Below are 6,952 nucleotides of genomic sequence, written 5' to 3'. Positions count from 1 at the left end.
AAGAAATGAGCAAACCACCCAACATTCACCTGAGGACAGTAAGAGCCCAGGGAAAAACAATTCTGGCGCTAAAACGCCAGAAAATTGGTGGAAGGCTGGCGCTGAACGCCCAGACCATGGCCAAAACTGGCGTTCAACGCTAGAAACAAGGCAGGACTGGCGTTCAACGCCAGAAATGGGCAAGGATCTGGCATTGAACGCCCAAAATGGGCAAAATCTGGCGTTGAACGCCCAAAATGGGCACAATTCTGGCGTTCAGACGCCAGGAGTAGACAAAGAGCTGGTGTCCAGTTTCACTCCAGCTTCTAACTCTGACACTCAATTGCCAGTGAGGGATCAGACACACACAAATGCTGATGACAACCCCTCTAAAAAGGCTTCTTCAACCACTTCTGTAGGCAATAAACCTTCAGCAACTAAGGTTGAAGAATATAAAGCCAAGATACCTTATCCTCAAAAACTCCAGAAAGAGGAGCAGGATAAGCAATTTGCTCGCTTTGCAGATTATCTCAGGACTCTTGAAATAAAGATTCCATTTGCAGAAGCACTTGAGCAAATACCTTCTTATGCCAAGTTCATGAAAGAGATCTTGAGTCATAAGAAGGATTGGAGAGAAACAGAAAGAGTTCTCCTCACAGAAGAATGCAGTGCAGTCATTCTGAAAAGCTTTCCTGAAAAGCTTAAAGACCCGGGGAGTTTTCTGATACCATGCATATTAGAAGGTAATTGCACCAAGACAGCTTTATGCGATCTTGGGGCAAGCATCAACCTAATACCTGCATCCACTATCAGAAAGCTTGGCTTAACTGAAGAAGTTAAACCAACCCGGATCTGTCTCCAACTTGCTGATGGTTCTACTAAATACCCATCAGGCGTGATTGAAGACATGATTGTCAGAGTTGGGCCATTCGCCTTTCCCACTGACTTTGTTGTGCTGGAAATGGAGGAGCACAAGAGTGCTACTCTCATTCTAGGAAGACCCTTCCTAGCAACTGGACGATCCCTAATTGACGTCCAACAGGGGGAAATAACCCTGAGAGTCAATGATGATGAGTTTAAGTTGAATGCTGTCAAAGCCATGCAGCATCCAGACACATCAACAGACTGCATGAAAGTTGATCTTATTGACTCTTTGGTAGCAGAGATCAACATGGCTGAGAGTCTTGAATCAGAGTTGGAAAACATCTTTAAAGATGTTCAGCCTGATTTAGAAGATTCAGAGGACATGAAAGAGCCTCTGAAATTTCTTCTGGAAGAGGAAAAACCTCCTAAACCCGAGCTCAAGCCATTACCACCATCCTTGAAATATGCGTTTCTTGGAGAAGGTGACACTTTTCCAGTGATCATAAGCTCTGCTTTAAATTCACAGGAAGAGGAGGCACTCATTCAAGTGCTAAGGACACACAAGACAGCTCTTGGGTGGTCCATAGGTGACCTTAAGGGCATAAGCCCAGCTAGATGCATGCACAAAATTTTATTGGAGAATAATTCCAAACCAGTGGTTCAACCACAGAGGCGGCTAAATCCAGCCATGAAAGAAGTTGTGCAGAAAGAGGTCACCAAATTACTGGAGGCTGGGATTATTTATCCTATTTCTGATAGCCCCTGGGTGAGCCCTGTTCAAGTCGTCCCAAAAAAGGGAGGCATGACAGTGATTCATAATGAAAAAAATGAACTGGTTCCTACAAGAACAGTTACAGGGTGGCGCATGTGTATTGACTACAGAAGGCTCAATACAGCCACCAGAAAGGATCATTTTCCTTTACCATTCATAGACCAGATGCTAGAAAGACTAGCAGGTCATGATTATTACTGCTTTTTGGATGGCTACTCAGGCTATAACCAGATTGCAGTGGATCTCCAGGATCAAGAGAAAACAGCATTCACATGTCCATCCGGAGTGTTTGCTTATAGAAGGATGCCATTTGGGCTATGTAATGCGCCTGCAACCTTCCAGAGATGCATGCTCTCTATTTTCTCTGATATGGTGGAAAAATTTCTGGAAGTCTTCATGGATGACTTCTCAGTATATGGAGACTCATTCAGCTCCTGTCTTGATCACCTGAAACTTGTTCTGAAAAGATGCCAAGAGACCAACCTAGTTTTAAACTGGGAAAAGTGTCACTTCATGGTGACTGAAGGAATTGTTCTTGGGCATAAAATCTCAAACAAGGGAATAGAGGTGGATCAAGCAAAAATAGAGGTAATTGAAAAATTACCACCACCTGCCAATGTTAAGGCAATCAGAAGCTTTCTGGGGCATGCAGGATTCTATAGGAGGTTTATAAAGGATTTTTCAAAAATCGCAAAACCTCTAAGCAATCTGCTAGCTGCTGACACACCATTTGTGTTTGACACAGAGTGCCTGCAGGCGTTTGAAACGCTGAAAGCTAAGCTGGTCACAGCACCAGTCATCTCTGCACCAGACTGGACATTACCATTTGAGCTAATGTGTGATGCCAGTGATCATGCCATTGGTGCAGTATTGGGACAGAGGCACGACAAGCTTCTGCATGTCATTTATTATGCCAGTCGCGTTCTAAATGATGCCCAGAAAAATTACACAACCACAGAAAAAGAACTACTTGCAGTGGTTTACGCCATTGACAAGTTCAGATCATACTTAGTAGGATCAAAAGTGATTGTGTATACTGACCATGCTGCTCTTAAATATCTACTCACAAAGCAGGATTCAAAACCCAGGCTCATTAGATGGGTATTGCTTCTGCAAGAATTTGATATAGAAATAAGAGATAGAAAAGGGACAGAGAACCAAGTGGCTGATCATCTGTCCCGGATAGAGCCAGTGGAAGGGACGTCCCTCCCCTTTCTTGAGATCTCTGAGACGTTTCCTGATGAGCATTTATTTGCCATTCAAGAAGCACCATGGTTTGCCGATATTGCAAACTATAAAGCTGCAAGGTTCATACCCAAGGAGTACAACAGGATACAAAAGAAGAAATTAATTACTGATGCAAAGTACTATTTGTGGGATGAACCTTATCTCTTTAAGAGATGTGCAGACGGAATTATCCGCAGGTGTGTGCCTAGAGAAGAAGCTCAGAGGATCCTGTGGCATTGCCACGGATCTCAATATGGAGGCCATTTCGGAGGTGAGCGGACAGCCACCAAGGTCCTCCAATGTGGCTTCTATTGGCCCGCACTCTATAAAGATTCCCGAGAGTTTGTACGTAATTGTGACAGTTGCCAAAGAGCTGGTAATCTGCCTCATGGTTACGCCATGCCTCAACAAGGAATCTTGGAAATTGAGTTGTTTGACGTATGGGGAATTGACTTCATGGGACCTTTCCCACCATCATACTCAAACACTTATATTCTGGTGGCAGTTGACTATGTATCAAAATGGGTTGAGGCTATTGCCACACCCAACAATGATACTAAAACAGTGCTGAAGTTCCTCCAAAAATATATCTTTAGCAGGTTTGGTGTCCCTAGAGTACTAATCAGTGATGGGGGCACTCACTTCTGCAATAAACAGCTTTACTCTGCCATGGTTCGGTATGGAATTCGCCACAAGATAGCCACTCCATATCATCCACAAACCAATGGGCAAGCTGAAGTCTCTAATAGAGAATTAAAGAGAATCCTGGAACGGACAGTAAGTACCCGTAGAAAGGATTGGGCACGGAGCTTGGATGATGCTCTGTGGGCTTACAGGACAGCATTCAAGACCCCTATAGGAACATCTCCATACCAACTCGTGTATGGTAAGGCATGTCACCTGCCCGTGGAACTGGAACATAAGGCCTACTGGGCAACCAGATTCCTAAACTTTGATGCCAAACTAGCAGGAGAAAAACGATTGCTCCAGCTAAATGAGCTAGAGGAATTCAGATTCACAGCTTTCGAAAATGCCAAGCTTTATAAAGAAAAATCTAAAAAGTGGCATGACAGAAAGCTGTCATCTAGAATCTTTGAACCAGGACAGAAGGTTCTGTTGTTTAACTCTAGACTCAGGCTATTCCCCGGGAAATTGAAATCCCGGTGGAGGGGACCATACGTGATTACAAGTGTATCACCATATGGTTATGTGGAGCTTCAAGATATTGATTCTGATAAGAAGTTCATTGTCAATGGACAGAGAATCAAGCATTATCTTGAAGGCAACATTAAGCAAGAATGCTCAAGGCTGAAGCTAGATTAAAAGCTCAGCAAGGTCCAGCTAAAGACAATAAAGAAGCGCTTGCTGGGAGGCAACCCAGCCATGGGGCAACAATCCTCTGAGCATTTTTGCCCTATTTCTATTTTTATTTTTATTTGTTTATATAGAGTTCATTGACAACAAGGTAAAATAATCATTTACAGAAGACCTCGGCACACAAAACAGAGAAAAAGAGCTCACTGGCAAGGAAACGCCAGTAAAAGTATATTTTGGGCGTTCAACGCCCAAAATGGGCATCCACTGGGCGTCGAACGCCAGTAATGGTAGCAATCTGGGCGTTCAACGCCAGAAAGGGGCACCCACTGGGCGTTGAACGCCAGTAATGGCAGCTGTTGGGCATTGAACGCCCAGGAGAGCAGCATTTGGGCGCTGAACGCCCAAAATAGGCAGTGTTTGGGCGTTCAAACGCCAGGATAGCAAGGAGGAGCCAAATCCATTTTTCCACACGTATTTCCATTTTAATTTCAAATTTTATGTTTCAATGCATGATTTTTACATGAACATGTTAAGAACCCTAATTTCTAAAATCCTTAATTTCTAAAAATCCATTTTTCCAAATTCAATCCAACCCTTTTCAAATATTTTCTGAAAACAAATCTATCTTTTTCACTCTAAAATCTTTTCAACTAATCCATATCTTTTTCAAATCTCCATATTATCTTTTTCAAAATTCAGATTTATCTTTTTCAAAAATCTATCATATCTTTTCAAAATTAAACTATATCTTCTATCTTATCTTTTTCAACTCAATCTTTTTATCTTATCTTTTCCAATTTTTCGAAAACCCACCCCCCATCCCTTTAAATTTGGGTTCGGCCCCCCTCCTCCTCCATCAACAATTGCACCTAGCTCTCCTTCTATCCCTCTCCTTTCTTTTCTTTTGCTTGAGGACAAGCAAACCTCTAAGATTGGTGTGTTTATCCGAGATCACTAAGATCATGGCTCCTAAAGGAAAACAACCCACTCCAAGAGGCAAGAAAGAGAGCGTTCCAAAACCACTTTGGAATCAAGGGAAGTTCTTATCTAAAGAACATTCAGACCATTATCTTAAAGTAATGGGTCTGAGATCAGTGATCCCGGAAGTTAGATTCGATCTGAAAGAAGATGAATATCCGGAGATCCAGGAGCAAATTCGAATCAGGAACTGGGAAGTCCTAGCTAATCCTGAAACGAAAGTAGGAAGGAACATGGTCCAGGAGTTCTATGCTAATATATGGCAGACTGACAAGCAAAAACTATATGGAACTGCCTTCTATGAATTTCGGACCATGGTCAGAGGAAAGATTGTTCATACCACCCCTGACAAGATCAGAGAGATCTTAAAGCTACCTCAGCTAAAGGATGATCCAGACTCCTTCAACAGGAGGATGATGAGAGCAGACATTGACCTGGATAAGATTCTAGAGGACATATGTATCCCTGGAGCCAGGTGGACCACCAACACAAAGGGTGTCCCAAATCAACTCAAGAGAGAGGATCTCAAACCAGTCGCCAGAGGATGGCTGGACTTCATTGGGCGTTCTCTGTTGCCCACTAGCAACCGTTCTGAAGTCACAGTTAAAAGAGCAGTGATGATCCATTGCATCATGATGGGAAAGGAAGTGGAGGTTCATCAGCTGATTTCAACTGAACTCTACAAAATTGCTAACAAAAATTCTAAAGAGGCCAGGTTGGCTTATCCAAGCGTGATTTCTCTGCTCTGCAAGGACGCTGGAGTAAGGATGGGAATAACTGAGTATATCCCAATTGAGAAGCCTATTACCAAAGCATCAATGGAAAAACAACAAGGACAGGAGGATCCCATCAAGAAGAGAGCACAGGAATTCCTCCCAGAGATCCCTCAATTTGAATACTGGGAGTATCTTGAGATGTCTGTTACCAAGATACGGGAAGCTATGGAGCAAATAATAAAAGAACAGAAGGAACACAGTCAAATGCTGACCTATATGTTTAAAGAACAAGAGGAGCAAGGGTGTGACTTAAGGGAATTGAAGCGCCAAAAGTCTTCTCTTGTAGGACCAAGCACCCCAAAGATCAGAGGAACCCCCGTTCCCCCAGAATAAAGGTTGTTAATTTCCAATTTCTGCCTTAACTCTATGACAGTGTCCTTATAGAAGTTTACCTTAGGAGTCATATAGTAGTAATTAGTATCTATTTTGATTTTATCTCCAATTAAGCTATAGTTTATTTTTCTCATCATCAGCAAACATGAATAAAGTAGTAGATCTTTTGAATAAGAGGCAATAAAATTTCGAGTTTTAATAAGAGAAATTCTAATTAGTTAAATGTGGTGGCAATGCTTTCTGTCTTCTGAATGAATGCTTGAACAGTGCATATGTCTTTTGAATTTGTTGTTTAAGACTGTTAAATATATTGGCTCTTGAAAGAATGATGAACATGAGACATGTTATTGATAATCTGAAAAATCATAAAAATGATTCTTGAAGCAAGAAAAAGCAGCAAAGAACAAAGCTTGCAGAAAAAAAAGAGAGAGAAAAAGCAAGCAGAAAAAGCCAATAACCCTTAAAACCAAAAGGCAAGGGCAAATGAAAAGGATCCCAAGGCTTTGAGCATCAGTGGATAGGAGGGCCTAAGGGACTAAAATCCTGGTCTAAGCGGCTAAACCAAGCTGTCCCTAACCATGTGCTTGTGGCGTGAAAGTGTCAAGTGAAACCTTGAGACTGAGCGGTTAAAGTCAAGGTCCAAAGCAAAAAGAAGAGTGTGCTTAAGAACTCTGGACACCTCTAATTGGGGACTTTAGCAAAGCTG

The sequence above is a fragment of the Arachis hypogaea genome, chromosome 12, assembly GCF_003086295.3.
Source record: "Arachis hypogaea cultivar Tifrunner chromosome 12, arahy.Tifrunner.gnm2.J5K5, whole genome shotgun sequence".
In the NCBI taxonomy this organism is placed as follows: domain Eukaryota; kingdom Viridiplantae; phylum Streptophyta; class Magnoliopsida; order Fabales; family Fabaceae; genus Arachis; species Arachis hypogaea.
This window is presented reverse-complemented; position numbering follows the sequence as displayed.